General features: G+C 41.2%; 1 pseudogene; it reads left to right on the top strand.

Moving 5' to 3' along the window:
• Positions 1–876: 876 nt before the first annotated feature.
• LOC115964162 lies at positions 877–19319 on the top strand (annotated as a pseudogene).
• The last annotated feature ends 95 nt before the right edge of the window (positions 19320–19414 follow it).

Below are 19414 nucleotides of genomic sequence, written 5' to 3'. Positions count from 1 at the left end.
TAATTTTTCTTTATTTTATAAATTGGGGGGGGGGGGGATGGCCCTTATTTGTCCAACAACGATGGCTCCATAATTGTAATCACTACGTGATTTCTAGTTCCCCCAAGGTCGACACCATATAATTCGAGGCTAAAGCAATAAATATAAATGGGGTCTTTAATATTTAAATATCAATTAAACAAATTTAATTCATACTAATCAAATGAAGGTTAATTTAAATGAATTAATTTGTGAGCTTTATATGCATAAATTTGTAATATTTTTAGCATTATTCTACAATTTTGGGCCTTTATATAAAGGAGTAATGCCATTAAAATTTTCATTAAAAAAAACCATTAAAAAATGTGGGCTTTGGGTCAAGGCCTTGAACTGGCGCATCCCTTCTCTTATTGTGTTCCTAGAATCTCTATACATTGCGTACAATTCTATCATCCCGCTTTGACACGAAAGCACTTGGAAAATTTTGTTTTACAATCAAACCATCAATTTTGAACAATTTAATGCTATTTGGAGAGTCTCGTACAAAAAGAACATCATGCATAGAAGTTAGGGCCCATTTGGTATATGTGTTTAAACAATAGATTTCAGTTTTTTTTAGAAATACGTATAGGTAAAAAAGTATGTAAAAATACATGTAATGTTGTTTAAAAACTGAAAACATGTGTTTAAAATTAGGTATCAATCAGCCCCTAGAACTTCACATCAAATATTCTTATTAAACTATATATGATTGTCACTATATCCATGTTTCTTTCTTGATGAATAGTAGTCAAATTTGTAGCTCATTACAAACCTGATAATGGTCACTATCTTGCCTATAAAAAATTGTTTCTCTCTTTTATTATTTGCAGTGCAACAGGTTATTAAAAAAAGAGAGGGAAAGGTTTTAGCAATGGCAGGTGATGGTGAAGAAGTGAGAAACAAACAAGTGCTAGCTAGAGACTACATAGATGGAAATCCCAATGAAACAGACATGTACTTTAGCACAAGTAGCATAAGCTTGAAGGTGCCAGAGGGTTCAAAAGAAGTTTTTGGTGAAGAACCTTTACTTGTCCTGTGATCCTTACATGCGAGGCATTAAGGCTAAAATCCTAGATCACCTTTTTTATTCCTTTGCTCCCCATTCAGTAAGCTCATGCTCATACCTCACTGACTCACTCTCTTTCTCTTGCATATATGCTGTATAACTCTCTTGCTTACCGTGGCAATGGATACACCTTTAAATTTGCTATATTTAATAACCATGAAATGGTTCAATTTGAAATAAAGAGAATTGTTATAATAGTTTTTGCTTTCACAAATGAACCTATTTTTTGGGTGAAACATGTAGCCAATAATTGGGTATGGAGTGGCTAAAGTTTTGGAATCTGGGCACCCGGACTTCAAGAAAGGAGATCTCGTTTGGGGGTAACCAAATGGGAAGAATACAGCCTCATCACAATGACTGAAAGCCTCTTTAAAATCCAGCACACTGATGTGCCCCTTTCCTACTATACTGGACTTCTTGGTAAGTAATTTGCTCATCAATTGGGAAAAAAGTTTATAAGATGGATTTGATTTTCAAGAAAAATAAAGAAACAAAATAAAAAGGATTTTACTTCATAATCTTTTATGTGATTGGAATATACAACTCATGGAACTCTGGATTAAAGATGAATTTGATACTTTGCAGTGTAATTATACTACATAATCTTTCTTGTTCATGTCACTCTTTTCTGTCCTCTACACCATCTCCTTCTCTGCATACTAGCAACTATAGATATTTTCTTTTAAAAAAAAAACATTGACATAGTAAATGCTCCATCTAATTGGATTTACTTTTGCACCTAGGTATGCCTGGTATGACTGCTTATGCTGGTTTCTATGAACTTTGCTCACCAAAGAAAGGAGAATATGTTTTTGTCTCATCAGCGTTTGGTGCAGTTAGCCAACTAGTTGGGCAATTGGTCAAATTGATGGGTTGTTATGTTGTTGGAAGTGCTGGAAGCAAAGAAAAGGTACATCAACCTTAATTGGAATCTTCTTTAAAATATTTGAAGGAGAAAAGTACTAGGTATGCATTGTTCTGACAATGCTACCAACAATATTGTTTTTATTCAATAATTCAATTAGATATTTGTGACAACAATAACGTACACATAAGTTGATCTTCTGATTATATCATCACCTTTTACTAACATCCATTTTGAGTGAATTTGAAACAATAGTATATATTTTGTTCTTAATTCGAACTGATTTTGCAAGTTTGATCTTTTTTTTTCCTCCTTGAATGAGTTGTTATTTGTTTGTCTCTGGTTAGACCTTTAAAGTATTTTAACACAAATTTGCATAATATTCTGAAATCTAATTCAAATTCTCCTAGTCTTCACCCTGTTGTATGATTTTATTATTTGGACCAAAATTTTAAGCTGCTATGCATGCTTAATCTCTGTTTTAAAGCAGGGAATATAGAAACATGATCTTTTTTTAAAATGAAATTTCAACACTTGTCCTGCTTTTATCTGAACGAGGTTGATATACTTAAGAGCAAGTTCGGATTCGACGAGGCTTTCAATTATAAGGAAGAGCATGACTTGGATGCAGCTCTAAAAAGGTCAGTGGAAAATTTGCTTATAAATAATCTAAAAGAAATTAATGAGGCAAAATTTCTAATTATTAGCTGTGAGGCAAAATTGCACTGCGTTCACTAATTTATTCATGGTGACTGCAAATTGCATAACATTAAAGAATAAACTTTGGCAGAAACTATATCTCAACAGCAATATCAAGGCCTAATTGTTAATTACAACTGCAAGAGCAACTTTTATAAAAAATTGAGAGGCACTGACTGTTTTTTTGGTAATAATGTTAGGTGTTTTCCTGAAGGCGTTGACATTTACTTTGATAATGTCGGAGGCAAAATGCTTGATGCTGTTCTCCTTAACATGAGATTCCACGGTCACATTGTGTAAACACCCTCTTTCGTTCCCCAATTATAATGTATGCCTTTTGCACATGCGTCCCCCCAATGATGAACTAATTAAATGACATGCATAACTCTCTAATCTCTCTCATTTGATACTTTATTATTTTATTTTTCAAATTCTTTATTTATTTATTCACAGTTTTTACTATCAATCTTTATTTTAATTCCATTTGAAGCTACAATTTTTAATCCATGCACACTTGTCTTCTTTTTTTTTTTCATTTTTCCACAAAACCCTCAATTTTTGAAAGTTATTTACAAAAAGATCAAGTTATGTCCCTCAAGCTTCTTCTGTTAATTTAACTTAAAGAAACAATTGCATTTTATTTCGAATATATTGGCAAACACAGCTTTAGTGGTCAAAAAGAAAAGGACAAAAATACAAAACAGAATGGTAAATGGTGAGATGTACATTTTGGGTATATTTTGGGTATAAAAATCCCACACGAAGCAGGTCCGCCGTGCCCTCCTCTGCACGATTTTTGTCTTGGCGTGTAGAGTGTGTGCAAACAAAAACGGATAGTGGGGTGCGCACACAAAGACGGATAACGGGTGGATTATGAATTTTTTAAAATAGAGAGTGGAGACCATAAGAGGAAAAATAACAAGAGGAAAAAAAGAAACAGAGAGAGGGGGGAAGAAAAGAGAAAATAAAAAAAGAAGAAAAGAGGAGAGGACAAAGAGACCATTTTTGCTTTCCACTGGATTCAAGAACTAAGAGACGGATCTATTTCTCATCTCCAAAAATCATCTTCATTACACCCTTTTGCATTCTAATTTTCAAAAAAGCTTTCAAAAAACACACAAAAAAAAAAAAAAAAAAAAAATTTGAGAGATTGAAATTTCTTGGGAGAAAATCCGGTCCTGAGGGGGGACAAATCCCACACTGTACACGAATACTTCAGCACTTCTCCGTCAACCATTGCTAGTGGAGTGTCACGTGGTGGGAGGGCCATCCATCAGAGAACGCCGTTATCGTCCCTATTCGTCTCAACGGAGTCTCCATCAAACTCGTCCAAGGGAGCTGGGTATGTTTTCAACCTTCCCACTCTTTATTCTTACGTAATTTAGTGGTTTGAAGACATAGCTTTACTGGGTATTTGCTAGGTATGCTTTCCTGGGTATTTGCTTTTTCGATCTGAATGTTAAAGCTTGTTGTCTTGTGAACAAAGAACAAAACTTGGTTGTAATAAAAGAAAGTTTTTTTGATAACCGGTTAAATGTAATAAAAGAAGGCAAAAAGTGAAGTGGGGTTAAATCATGTCATGTGACTTCTTAAAAGTTGGACCCATGCATTGAAAACTTGTGATGAAGACATAGCTTCCGTTTTTTTCTTTTTCCACCGTAGCTAACCTCTACATGTTGCCTGGACCCATGTTGTTTCCAACAACTCCCATGATTTCAATTTCTACAAACAAAATAAAAAAATATACTCTATTTTGCTACTTCAAATTAGAGGCAAGTTCTTGATTTCGGTTTCCACAAACAAAAATAAAAACATGCTTTATTATTATTACTCTTACCATCATTATTATTATTCTTATTATTATTATTATAGGGGTAAAAGTCCCCAGATCAAACAATGGGCCTTGGGCCCCATATAGAATTAGACCGCGTCCGAGGAGAAGGTGTGGGCGCCAAAAAGGCTCTCGGCCCAATTCTTATGGGCCCAAACTTGTTTAAAAGGCAGTCCGAGGAGAAATGCCTCCTCGGACGTACCAAATATGGCTCAAACATGCACCCTACCAGCAATAAAGAATCACTCCAACGAGTATTAGTGGCAGGGATGAGTCCCACAAGCTTGTGAGAGGGAAGAGAGTATAAGATGTCAAGGGAGAGACTACAGCTGTCACATTAAATGCATGGCAGCTACTTTTCTGACCGCATTAATGTGGAGAGGACTGGCAAACAGTGCTACCTTGGCTACTACAACTCACAGAAAGATGGGGGAGATGTCCGATGAGATGGGCACTCAAGTGAAGGTCCAAATTATCAACAAGTGTAAGGTTCTGATGACTTCAAAGGGGCTATATAAGAGAGGGGAGTCCCCATGAAGAGGGGGACGGAAAAAATGAGGAACCTAGAACAGAAGAAGAAGAGAAAGACCATGGCATTTGAGCAGAGATAAGGATACACCCCATATGTCTCCTCGGACCATATACCTAATGGACATGAAGGGGATTTTCTTATTTTTGGTTACTATAAGGCCCAAAGTTAACTAGCACACACTTCGTTAGGGCCTAGTTCTGTAACCCACTCCCTACAAATTCATTGTCTAAGGCTCTTTGGGCCAGAACCCCATAACTGTTGGGCCCAGGCCCTGAATCGGGACCCTACAATTGGCGCCTTCTGTGGAAAAAACTCATGCCTCGACAATTGAAACCGTTATAAATGGAAGGATCAGGTCCGCGCCAAACGGGACACGCAATCTCCTAACGGCAAGACAACTTCTTGAACCTCGAACGGGAGAGAGATCAAGATAAGCAATAAGTGGGTAGTATAAACACCTCCCACACGAGCAGAAGTCGTTCAAGAGGGAAGGTCCCACATCCCATAATCGAAATGATCATAAGGCTCTACAGTAAGAAATCGACGACTTGAAAAAGAAGTTATGCAGAGCACAGCGAAAGCGTCCTTCACCTGGCTCGGACACTAGTGATGAGGAGGACAATGAGTACAGGCAGAGATCGAGAACCCCTCTAAGTGAAACCTTTTCCTACGAGGAAGAGCAACCTTGCAAACATGGCCACAAAAGCCTATCTTACCAGGGCCTAGCAAATGATGCCATGAGTAAAGCTCTGGACCACATCTCCCAGTCGCCCTTCACGTGTAGGATAGAGGGGGTTGAGCTTCCTCGGTGGTTCCACCAACCCACTTTTGCTATATATAATGATCGGTCGGACCCAACAGAGCACGTAAGCCAGTTTAACCAGAGGATGGCCATCCATTCTAGGGACGAGGCGCTGATATGCAAAGTGTTTCCGTCCAACTTGGGACCCATGGCGATGAGATGGTTTGATGGCCTCAAACCAAACTCCATAAACTCTTTTAAGCAGCTGACACAGGCTTTTGGTTCTCGCTTCATAACTAGCAGCAGAGTCCCTCGGCCCCTAGATTCCCTCTTGTCCTTATCCATGCGAGAAGGAGAGACCCTGAAGGCCTACTCAGACCGATATTGGGAAATGTATAATGAGATAGAGGGAAACTACGATGATGTCGTAATTAGCATATTCAAGAGGGGCCTATCGACAACGCATGGTTTAAGAAAGTCCCTGATAGGGAAACCGGTCACTAGTGTGCGTCAACTCATGGACAGAATCGACAAGTACAAGAGAGTTGAAGAAGACCAATAGACGGGAAAGGGCAAAGCAAAGGTTGTCCCTCAGAAGAGGAGGGACTTCAGGTCAGACCGCTTTAACAACAGTAATCAGCCGAGAAGGAATTACTCAGAGCAGTCTGGATCCACAGGGGCACAGGCAGTCCATGCTGTATTCCGAGAACCATTACACAAGATCCTAGAGAAAGTGAAGAATGAACCGTTCTTTCAATGGCCAAGCAGGATGGCAGGCGACCCCGCGAAACGTAACCAGAATCTGTATTGCGCGTATCACCAAGAGCCGGGCCACACCACCGATGATTGCAGGAATTTGAAAAACCACTTGGACCGGCTGGTCCGAGAGGGGAAGTTGCGACATCTGCTGCATTGCCCCGTCGAATGGCAGGAGCAGTCAAACATCGAAACAAGGCAAAGCACATTGAGACCACCCATTGGCACGATAAATGTTATTCTCGCCGCACCAGGACAGACCGATTCCCATCCTTTCAGAATAATGTCGGTGGGTAGGCTCCCCTCTGAAGCTGACGACAGGGAGCCCAAGAGGGCTAGAGGTATAGCCACACCCCAAATCGGATTCTTGGATGAGGACAAACTGGGAACCCTCCAACCCCACAACAATGCCCTAGTCGTTACGCTCAGGATTAGGGGATACGATGTGAAGAGGGTACTAGTCGATCAGGGCAGTGCTATGGAAGTAATGTATCCCGACTTGTACAAGGGGTTAAAGCTGAAACCGGAGGACCTGACAGCATGCGACTCCCCTTTAGTGAGTTTCGAGGAAAAAACCGTCACTCCAAAAGGCATGATTAGGCTGCCTATACAAACAGACTCGAACGTGGTGGAGGTGGACTTCATAGTGGTAGACGCATACTCCCCCTACATCGCCATCGTAGCCAGACCGTGGCTTCATGCCCTAGAGGCTGTGTCGTCAACCTTACACCAAAAGGTGAAGTATCCATCGAAAGGTCGAGTGAAAGAAGTAATTGGGAACCAAGTCATGGCTCGATAATGCATGGTGTCAGCAATCTCATGACGACCGAGTACTGAGCCCTCCACCTTAGCTAAGAACGGCTTATAACAATTAATGACCCCGGCCCTGGCCTTGGGTAGTGAGGGACCTATCGAGGAAGCGAGTTGTGAGGATTTGGAGAAAGTTCTTGTTGGCTCTAACCCGGAAAGATTTTTTCAGGTCGGCTCAGAACTATCGCCCCAAGAGAAGGAAACACTAATTGACATTCTCAGACAGAATGTGGACATGTTTGCATGGGATGCCTACGAGGCTCCGGGAGTCGATCCAGATTTCATTTACCCCCACCTTAATGTTAGCCCGGCCGTAACACCTAAGAAGCAATCTCCTCGGCGACCGTCGAAAGAGCATGCAGACGTGGTGAGAGAGGAGGTTATAAAATTGAAGAAAGCAATGGCTATCAAGGAGGTATTCTACCCCGAATGGCTGGCCAACACAGTCATGGTGAAGAAGAAGAGTGGGAAATGGCGGGTCTGCGTGGACTTCACAGACCTAAATAAGGCCTGTCCGAAAGATCCTTTCCCTATGTCGCGGATAGACCAATTGATGGATTCGACTGTGGGACACTCTCGAATGAGTTTTTTGGATGCCTTCCAAGGCTATCATTAGATACCCCTATCCGCCGAGGACCAAGAAAAAAGGGTTTTTGTCACTCCCGTTGGAAACTTCCATTACAAGGTAATGCCCTTTGGCTTGAAGAATGCTGGATTGACCTACCAAATGATGATGACCCAAATGTTTGAACTATATATGGGTAAGAGCATCGAAGTCTATATAGACGACATGGTAGTGAAGAGTAAGTTAGTGCCCAACCACGTCAGAGACCTCAACGATGTCTTTGTAATTTTGAGAAAGTATAGGCTGTGTCTGAACGAGTCCAAGTGTTCATTCGGAGTGGGGTCAGGGAAATTCTTAGGTTACATGGTGACCCATAGAGGCATTGAAGTCAACCCCAACCAAATTAGAGCTATCCATAGCTTGCAGCCTCCTTAGAACCCCAAAGAGGTCCAAAAACTCACTGGCATGATTGTCACCTTAAACCGTTTCATCTCCCGCGCGGCGAACAAGTGCAGGCCTTTTTTACTCTTATTAAACAAATGGAAAGGTTTCGAGTGGACTGAAGAGTGTGCCTTAGCCTTCCAGCAGCTTAAGGAATACCTGGCTCGGCCACCAATCATGTCCAATTCTAAAGCTGACGAAGTGCTATTCGCCTATATTGCGGTAGCCCCTCACGGAGTGAGTTTAGTGCTGATCCGGGAAGACAATGGCACACAACGACCCGTCTACTATGTAAGCAAATCGTTGCACGAGGCAGAGATCTGTTACCTCCCCCTCGAAAAAGCTGTCCTGGCAATTGTGCAAGCCACACGAAAGCTCCCACACTACTTCCAGGAACATACCGTTGTTGTACTGACCCAACTTCTACTCAGATCAATACTCCGGAGTGCCGACTACACAGGCAGAATAGCAAAGTGGGGGACAATTCTGGGCGCCTTCAACATTAGGTATATGCCTCGCACCTCTGTGAAGGGTCAAGTCCTCGTGGATCTAGTAGTTAAGTTTGCAGAACCCACACCAGAAGGAGGAGGAGAGCTACTAAACCCAGACAGGAAACTGATAGGTACAGTCTCTCAGCAAGAGCCCACTTGTTGGAAAGCACACGTTGACGGTGCGGCCAACTAAAGGGGTTCAGGGGTGGGGCTCATCCTGGTATCCCCCGAGGGGATTACCATCGAAAAATCATTGAGGCTGGGCTTTTCCACCACGAATAACGAAGTAGAATATGAGGCATTATTGGAAGTAATTTCAATGATCCAGAAACTGGGTGGAAAATCCTTAAACATGTTCTCGGACTCAAGACTTGTCGTGGGACAAGTAAATGGGGAATTGGAGGCGAGGGATGAAAGAATGCAAGAGTACCTAGTCCATGTCAAGCTCTTGCGGGCGCATTTCGATCACCTCAATCTAGTGCACGTGTCCAGGAGCGCGAACACCCATGCTGACTCTCTTCCAACGCTTGCCACCTCCTCGGCTCAGCCACTTCCTCGGGTTATTCTCGTAGAAGATCTATACAGCCTAACAATGGCGAGAACCGACTTAGTACGAGTTCACAGCATCAGGGCAGGACCTAGCTAGATGGATCCTCTAGTACTATTCTTAAAGAATGACACCTTACCAAAAGATAAGAACGTGGCCGACAAGATTAGAAGAAAGGCTTCTCGATTCTAGCTGTCCGAGGACTCCAAACTGTATAGGCGCTCATTTTCAAGACCGCACTTGCTATGCATGCACCCAGATGCCACTGAACTTATCCTGGAGGAATTACACGAACGAATTTGTGGAAGTCATACTGGGGGTAGGTCCCTGTCCCATAGAGCCATAACGCAAGGTTATTAGTGGCCGAGCATGCAGAAAGAGGCGCAGGAATATGTGAAGAAGTGCGACCAGTGCTAAAGGTTCGCCCCGAATATACATCAGCCTGACTGAACCCTTAATCCGCTGTCCAGTCCTTGGCTATTTGCACAGTGGAGCCTAGACATCCTAGGACCATTTCCCAAAGTAGTGGGGAACTAAAGGTTTCTTCTTGTCGGCACGGATTATTTTACAAAATGGATCGAAGCTGAGTCACTGGCAAATATTAGAGACGTTGATGCCAAGAAATTTGTTTGGAAAAACATCGTCACTAGGTTCGAAATCCCTCACACCCTAATCTCGGATAATGGTCTCTAGTTTAATAGTAAAGCTTTCAGAAGATATTGCAGTGAGTTGGGAATTGTTAATAGGTACTCCACACTGGCTTACCCATAGGGAAATGGACAGGTTGAAGCCGTCAATAAAACCATAGTAAATGGGTTGAAAAAGAGGTTAGATAACGTGAAAGGAAGGTGGGTAGAAGAACTGTCCCATGTCTTGTGGACGTATCGCACCACACCACGCAGGTCCACAAGGGAAACCCCCTTTTCAATGACCTATGGGGCTGAGGCTATTATTTCTTTAGAGATAAATTTCCCAACATAGAAGACCAGCACATTCTGCCCCAATGCTAACAACGGACTACTGGAAAAAAGCTTCGACCTTATCGAGAAAAGAAGGGAGAGTGCAATGGTCCAACTTGCCTACTACCAGCAAAAGCTCAAGCAGGGTTACGATGCCAAGGCAAAGCTAAGGCCCCTGGCACCCGGGGATCTGGTATTGAGGAAGGTCCTGGGCACTGCAAGAAATCTCGCGTGAGGAAAACTCGGACCAAATTGGGAAGGCCTGTATCATCACCTTTGTGGCCGGCATAGGGGCCTACTTTTTAGAAGACTTGGATGAACATGTAGTGCCACGCCCTTAGAATATAAATAACCTGAAATCTTACTATTATTAATGAAAGTTGTAATTCTTGGCGCCACGCTACTGTGCAACTTCATCTAAGTGTTAAACAGAACCTAAGTCCTGTCTGGCTCCTCAGACCACAGGCTTAGGGGAAATTAACCAAAATACAATTTCATCTAAGTGTTAAACAAAACCTAAGTCCTGCCTGGCCCCACAGAAAACAAGTTTGGGAGAAATTAACTATTGTGCAACTTCATCTAAGTGTTAAACAGAACCTAAGTCCTGCCTGGCTCCTCGGACCACAGGCTTAGGGGAAATTAACCAGAATACAATTTCATCTAAGTGTTAAACAAAACCTAAGTCCTGCCTGGCTTTACAGACCACAGGCTTGGGGGAAATTAGCTACTGTGCAACTTCATCTAAGTGTTAAACAGAACCTAAGTCCTGCTTGGCTCCTCGGACCACAGGCTTAGGAGAAATTAACCAGAATACAATTTCATCTAAGTGTTAAACAGAACCTAAGTCTTGCTTGGCTCCAGGAATCACAGGCTTGGGGGAAATTAACTACTATTCAACTTCATCTAAGTGTTAAATAAAACCTAAGTCCTGCTTGGCTCCTCGGACCACAGTCTTAGGGGAAATTAACCAAAATACAATTTCTTCTAAGTGTTGAATAGAACCCAAACTCCTATGTGGCCCCTCGAACCACAGTCTTGGGGGAAATTAACTTCGATGCAATTTTATCTAAGTGTTAACTATCATTTTTCTCATACATTCATTCATGCTTAACCGTGTTACTTAAATTTTGAGTAACATTTGGCTCTCAGTAGTTAGTAGCATAAAAGAAACTCATTCATAACAAAGGCAAAAAAAGAAGTAGTGAAACAAGATTCAAAGGAGAAATAATATCATTCATTGGGCTCAAAAATGCATTCTCTTACAAACGTTGGCAAAATAAGGAGATAAAAGACTAAAGAAGATAACTATAAGTAAAGTCCTACACTAATGTCCTAGTTTATATCCTGGGCAGAACTCTTTGCCGGGACCTCTGCTTTAAGTTGATCACCTCCTGCCTTGGGCTCGGGGACGGCCTCCTTGGCTTGCGCAACAACGTCCCTTATTATGAGGTTGTCTTTAGGGGACTTGTTCTTTGCAAGTGGCTGCACCTCCTCGGCTTCAGGTATGAGGGAATCTGAGGTAGTGACCTTGGCAGAGAAGGGCTCCTCAAGAGGAACCGAACCCCAAATCTCACGAATATCTTCAGGAAAGAAGATATTCTCAATCTTCCTGAGGTCGGAGTCCGCAGGAACTGCCGCCCGATCCAAGGCCACCCCCCAGGACATAGTGATGTAGTCCCTACATACTGTAGCCACCTCCTCAGTATCCGCCACTCCACGTTCATCGGAGGCTGCCATCGCAGCCTCAACCGCCTCCCTGGCCAAGTGACCCTCCTCTTTTGCCTTTGATAGCTCGGCCTTAAGGTCTGAGACCATCTGCTTCTCGGTCTCGAGGTTTATTTCGGACATATGAAGCTATTTACGCATGTCCTTAACCTACTGGGTGGTGGTCTTAAGTCTGACCTTGGCACTATCGCGGGCCTTCAGCGCATCCTTTACTTCCTTATTTAGGCGATCCTTTTCCAGCCTTAGGATGCCAGTAGCCTTCTCCGCAGCGATGTGAGACTGAACCTCAGTGTTTAGGTCTTCGCGAGCCTTTTTGGCCCACTCTTCAGCTACAAAAATTTGTTGATTGACCTACATGGGAGTAATGGAAAATTGATTAAAGGAAAAAAAACAAATAGACAGGTGCGGAATAAAGAAACTAAATAAGGAAGAGTCTTGGCTTACCATGGCCATGTCTCTCTTCAATGACATGAACAAATCAGGTTGCCGAGTAGCCCGGAGCCCCTCCATGTCACGAGGCAGGAGAAGGGGCAGCTGCAAAGCCTCAGCCAGATAAGACGCCTATCCTCGTTGGGACTCCCACAGAGTCACGTCCCACGAGATGGGGGCGCCATCCAACTCCAGGCGTAGGGACCAGGTCAGCTGCTCCCTCCTCATAGCCGCCTCGGCTCGGCTATCAACGAATCTTGTTCTTTTCTCCTTGGGCTCTTTGCCCTTCTTCTGTTGCTTAGCCTTTTCAAGGCTGACCTTGCCCTCTTCTATCTCTTCCATTGGTCTCTTTCGCCTCAAATTAGGAAAAGGCTATAGCACTGGGTCAGTTGTGGGGGGAAGAGGAGGAGTAAGCTTGGATGTAACCTGTTCCTTGGGAGCATCCCTAGAAGACTGCCCCTTGTTTCTATTGGACAAGAGGCCCCGGAGACCAGACCTTGGCTTCAAATCCATATCCTCTTCTTTAATATCTTGGCTACTTTCAACCTGAGCAATCACCATGCCAAGGGTTGGAGCCGCCGAGGACCGGTCTATGTCCGAGCTGGAGTCTGAGAGCTCTACGGGCCTAGCTGACACCTCTCCCTCCTTGGCGAAGCGGAATTGGTCAATTTGAGCCTCGAGAGATGAGTGTGAGGAATCAACTCCTTTTCTTGGGACAACTACCTCTAGAAGAGCGTGCTGAGCAGGCAATCGGACGGGAGGTAGGTCTCTCTGAGCAAGAAAGCCTGGTATAGAAACGTCGATGCGAGCTAATCGGGGACTTCTAGCCCTGATGGCTTGACTGGCATCCACTAAAGCGCATGAAAGGGGCTCGTAATCCAAGATGAGAGGAGCGGCACGCAATTGCTCATCCTCACTCACAAAGATCTCGGACCTTAAGAGGAAGTTGAGGGACTGGACGTTGACCAAACTGAGCCGCGGAGTTGTTTGTTCTTTTTCTGCAAAACCCAAAGGAAGGGTTATGTTAGTCCAAGGAGACAAATAATCAAAGCAAAAACTAAAATAAGGAAGAGAAGACTCGAGACTGAGATCCCCTCCAAGGGATCTAACCCTATAGTGCCCCACTTGGTGTTCTCGCCCTAACTGTGCAGTGAAGACCGTCATGTCATGCTCTGGAGATGATCAAAAGGTCGTCCTTCAAGCCTTTGTTGGACTTGGGAAGGTAGGATATCAGCCTCACCTTATCGGACCTGGATTTCAGGTAATATGACTTGCTGAGGCAATGACATTCATATAGATGAACTACATCATGCCATGAGAGGCCGAGGTTCATCTGTTCGTTCAAAGCGTCTACGCACCCTAAGATTCGGAACATGTTCGCGGTGCACTGGTGAGGGGTCAGCCTATGACCACGCAAATAATCCGTAGTTATTCTCCCGTCTTTCTCTTGGTTAAGACCTCGTCCAATAAGCAATATTCTAGACCTACTCCCGGTAGGATACGGTATTTGCCCCTGAACCCTTCCATACCAGCCGGAGAGTCTACCAATTTCTTAAACTTACCCATCCCACTAACCCTAGGCAACGCGAAGAAGGTTTACTTAAGGGAGAAAGCCGAGAAAGGCAACGGAAGGGAAATGAGCACTTACGGGAGTGAAGATCCTAAATCTCTCGAGCTTGTGAAGAACTCGTCGGGAATCTTCAAGGGAGTGTCTATGGAGTTTTGAACGCTTTGCAAAAGAAGGTGTTGGAGTACTCTGGGACGCTTAAGTGCTTTTTCAAAAAATGGGAGTAAGTTCCCTTGGAAATCTTATATACCGGAGAGAAACTGAACGGGCTTACTCTCGCTCAAAGAAATGGGAACAATATCAACCGTTGATCAGGCACCCCACCGTTGGATTAGAAGGACATAAAGCCGCCTAGCACAATAATTAGCGCCTCGTGGGTTACGAAACGCCATTAGCAGTAATGAGGCACGTGGGGCTGTACCTCCACACATGTAAAACAAGGATTTACAATAAGTGACCCCATAAGTGTCAAAATCCCGCCTTTTCTCCTCGGATAAAAGGGAAAGAATCGGAATTTTGAGGGGCTATTATAGGGGTAAAAGTCTCCAGATCAAATAATGGGCCTTGGGCCCCATATATAATTCGGCCGCATCCGAGGAGAAGGTGTGGGCGCCAAAAGGGCTCCCGACCCAATTCTTATGGGCCCAAAATTGTTTAAAAGGCAATCCGAGGAGAAATGTCTCCTCGGACATACCAAATATGGCTCAAACATGTGCCCTACCAGTAATAGAGAATCACTCCAACAAGTATTAGTAGCAGGGATAAGTCCCACAAGCATGTGAGAGGGAAGAGAGTATAGGATGTCAAGGGAGAGACTACAGCTGCCACATTAAATGCATGACAGCTACTTTTCTGGCCGCATTAATATGGAGAAAACTGGCGAACAGTGTTACCTTGGCTACTACAACTCACAGAAAGATGGGAGAGATGTCCGATGGGACGGACACTCAAGTGAAGGTCCAAATAATCAACAAGTGTAAGGTTTTGATGACTTCAAATGAGCTATATAAGAGAGGGGAGTCTCCATGAAGAGGGGGACGAAAAAAAGGAGGAACTTAGAACAGAAGAAGAAGAAGAGAAAGACCATAGCCTTTGAGCAGAGATAAGGATACACCCCATACGTCTCCTCGGATCGTATACCTAATGGACATGAAGGGAATTTTCTTATTTTTGGTTGCTGTAAGGCCCAAAGTTAACTAGCACATACTTCGTTAGGGCCTAGTTCTATAACCCACTCTCTACAAATTCATTGTCCAGGGCTCTTTGGGCCAGAACCACATAACTGTTAGGCCCAGTCCCCGAATCGAGACCCTACAATTATCATTATTTATCATTATTATTTTTTTACTTCAAATCAAAAACAAGTCTATGTCTTCGGTTTTCACAAACAAAAATAAGAATATGCTCTATTTTTTTACCAAGTCTATGTTTTCGGTTTCCACAAATAGAAATAAAAATATACTTCATTTTCTACTTCAAATCAAAACCTAGTCACAAGCTAATCTGATTAAGCCCACTTTTCTCTCAAAAAAAAGTAATCCCACTGGTTCCTTTAAAAAGAAATCTTCTCATGTTGCTCCGATCATGACTTGGAAGAGTTTAAGCTTACACATGTTATATATATATATATATATATATATATATATATATATGTAGTAGTTGTTAATTTCTTTGTCATTATTTGTTTCGTTATTAACTTGTTGCTTATTTTTATCATCATTATTTTGTCTTATGATTTAGCTTTAGGCCACCATGTCATAAAATCAACTACTTTCTTGATTTGGTGTAATGAATTTGATTAATAATATTGTGCCCATTGAACGATTAATTGAACATCAAATAGTCCTTACTTATTTAGTAGAGACTGGTAGACATACCGAGCGTGCGTGGGTGCCTCATACCTTCCCACGGCGTAATTTGACTCCCGAACTTGTCCCTGGTGGACGTAGATCATTTTCCTTATCCATTGAGTCAATCAAATAAAAAATAAAGGGTTTTATTTCTTGTTTTACTTTCCCTTAAAAAATAATAATAATAAAATAAGTGATTAATGTCGCAGAAGCCTAAAGAAAGCACACGCGATGCTCTCTTGATGGAACAGAAACTAAACTGTTAGTTCCTAGTAGTAAACCTCGAATCCATGTGGGGTTCCTTGAATCCACAAGGTGATAGGTCTGGAATTCACCAGAGAATACAATAGACACAAGTCTGAATTTTTTTTGATAATCAACTATGAAAAACGTTAACAGACTTAGGGGCCTATTTAAGGGCTCCTTAAAACTTGATAGACAAGAAAATATAATCTAAAATAACTCCTAATTGATATCTAACCATAACAGGAATCAAATTTGACCTAAAAAGCATTAAATGCACCTAAAAATAGGGAAATAAGTCACCTAAACCTAAAATAACGTTTTTTTTTTTACATAAAAATACAAAAAATAATAATTTACAATAATTAAATAGTAAATTGTGTCCTATATCAGACCCCTCCACTTGAAACAAACTCGTCCTCGAGTTCATCTTGGAAATCTGAAATCTCCCATGCCAAGAGAACAAATACTTTGAATACTTCATCTTCTTTGTCTTCTTGCCAAACTTGAAAGTCATTAATTGGGCAACTTGAACTTCTTCTCCCTTGATTTTCATGTAATTGACAATATTCACCAAATAAGAGTCAATGATCAAATCAAATCTTTCCACCCCAATAAAATCAATAAACTTTGTTTCAATGTCTTCCAATAAAATAATAGGAGTTTGAATGTTGCAATCATCTAACTTGATTTCATCGAGATCGTTGACAACTTCCTCTATAATTTCTTCTTTAATGGTCTTTACTATCTCAACCTCAAGATCTTTCTCTATAATGGGGTCTTCATTAATCTCCTCCACAATCTTGATTTTAGGTTCTTCTTCTATAACAAGACCTTCATTAATTTCCTCAGAAATCTCTATATTTTCTTCTTTGACTTCTCCATATTCTTCAAGAACAATATTTGCTTCAACATGTAATTCTTCATTTAGCGGTGGAATATTTGGCTCTTCAAAATAATTCAAGTATGAACTTCTTGGCCAATAATAATCTTGTATTGTATACAACAAGATTTCTTCACAATCCAAAGGATAAAATTTGATAGCAAGCATCTTTTTCATCCTTGACCATGATCGAATTTTGTCTTTACCTTGTCGGATTCTATCAAATTGTACTCGTTCCCACCAACATAAGGCATACTTACTAAGTTTATACAAAACAAGTCCAACTTTTCTCTCATAACAAATATTCTCATAGTCAAATAAATCCTCTAGATCAAGTAACCAATCAAGAATATCTTCTTTTAAAAAATAACCAATAAAACTTGCAATTCTCTTATAAGGTCTATATGAAATTTGCTTACCAATACGTTGCCCGTGAGTTATGTCTCTGCTGCAGTTATCCCTATTGTTTCCATTCTTCAATGGCGCCATCCTAGCATAGATATTTGTGAGTACTTGTTGTACATCACGTAATACTCGCTAAGTTATTCATTGTTGTTGTGGTGGTGGTTACTGTCTCGTCGGTTAGCAATCAGACCAGGGTATGTCAAGGCTCTGATACCAACTGATGTCGCGGAAGCCTAAAGAAAGCACACGCGATGCTCTCTTGATGGAACAAAAACTAAACTATTAGTTCCTAGTAGTAAACCTCGAATCCATGAGGGGTTCCTTGAATCCACAAGGTGATAGGTTTGGAATCCACCAGAGAACACAATAGACACAAGTCCGAATTTTTTTTTATAATCAACTATGAAAAACGTTTACAGACTTAGGGGCCAATTTAAAGGCTCCTTAAAACTTGACAGACAAGAAAATATAATCTAAAATAACTCCTAATTGATATCTAACCATAATAGGAATCAAATTTGACCTAAAAAGCATTAAATGCACCTAAAAACAAAGAAATAAATCACCTAAACCTAAAATTAGGGCTGGAAAAATCTGATACGACCTGCGAACCCAACACAACTAACTCGTTTATAAATATGTCATGGGTTGAGGCTAAATGGGTTCGGATCATATTCGAGTCGACACAGCTAATCCGTTTATTAGGGGTCGTGTTCGTGTTCAACATGTGAACCCGTCTGACCTGTTTGACTCGTTTAGATAATAAAGGTATTAAATTTTGTTATTATTGCTTAATTTTTTTGTTGTAATTATATGTTTATTACCATATTTATGGTTGTAATTGTATTTTAATTTTAGAAATATAGAAATTGATAATAGATTATTTAGGTCATGTATGACATTTTAATCAAACAGGTTATTAAACGGATTATTTGTATTAACTTTTACATGACTTATTGATTAAACAGGTTAAATGTGTCAGGTTGGGTCAACCTATTTAATAAACGGGTCAAATTAGGGTTGAGGATTTTTGACACGTTTACTAAACAGGTCGGGTTCGGGTCAACCCATTTAGTAGAGTACTTATGGCTCGACACGATATGAACCCGATCTGCGAACACGAATTGACACCCCTACCTAAAATAACGTTTTTTTTACATAAAAATACCAAAAATAATAATTTATAATAATTAAATAGTAAATTGTGTCCTACATCAATGGCGACTCCTCAACTTTTTTTCATTTTCATGATTTTTCTAATAAAAAATACTCTCAAGATCAAACCTTGATTTCCTTGAAAACCCATCCCGAGAGGTGTCACGTGGCCGTGTCCACACATTGCAGTAGCTGGAATGATCTCACAATACAATCTTGATCAACCCGAAGGCATAAGAAATTTATTATCTTTGGTATATAAGAGGATTCGTATAGAAGGATTTATAGTGTATGATTACTACCACCTCTTTCCCAACTTCTTAGACCTTGTGCTGCCTTACATTAGAGAAGGAAAGATAGCATATGTTGAAGACACAGCAGAATGCCTTGAAAATGGCCCTTCAGCTCTTGTAGGAATTTTTAGTGGCCAAAATGTAGGAAAGCAAGTAGTTGTAGTTGCTCGGGAGTGATCATTTTACCTCCTTTAGCATATGTATTTTACACTTTTTCTTTTCTTTTTTCTGTGTAATACTTATACAGCACCATATATAATGTTTCTCCCCATTACCATGGTGAAAGCCATTGCTGCTTGACAGCCATGGTAACTAGGTAAGTAAATTCTCAGGGTTCAATATATTATGGGCTGTTTCAATAAGGAATGCTTGTCCATATGTGTAAACATTAAGAAGATAATTGGCAAATAAACAAAAAAAATTGTGACTGCTAAAATAATTATTAGTGTTTTGGCACGGAATTGGGTCTTGATTTGAGCCACATGCTTATAATATGAATGTTTCAATGCATAGTGACTAACATCAAGGGTGGCATTTGT

Source organism: Quercus lobata, chromosome 10 (genome assembly GCF_001633185.2).
Source record: "Quercus lobata isolate SW786 chromosome 10, ValleyOak3.0 Primary Assembly, whole genome shotgun sequence".
Lineage (NCBI taxonomy): Eukaryota > Viridiplantae > Streptophyta > Magnoliopsida > Fagales > Fagaceae > Quercus > Quercus lobata.
The sequence above is the reverse complement of the archived record's forward strand: the minus strand, read 5'-3'. Positions and strand labels throughout refer to the sequence as shown.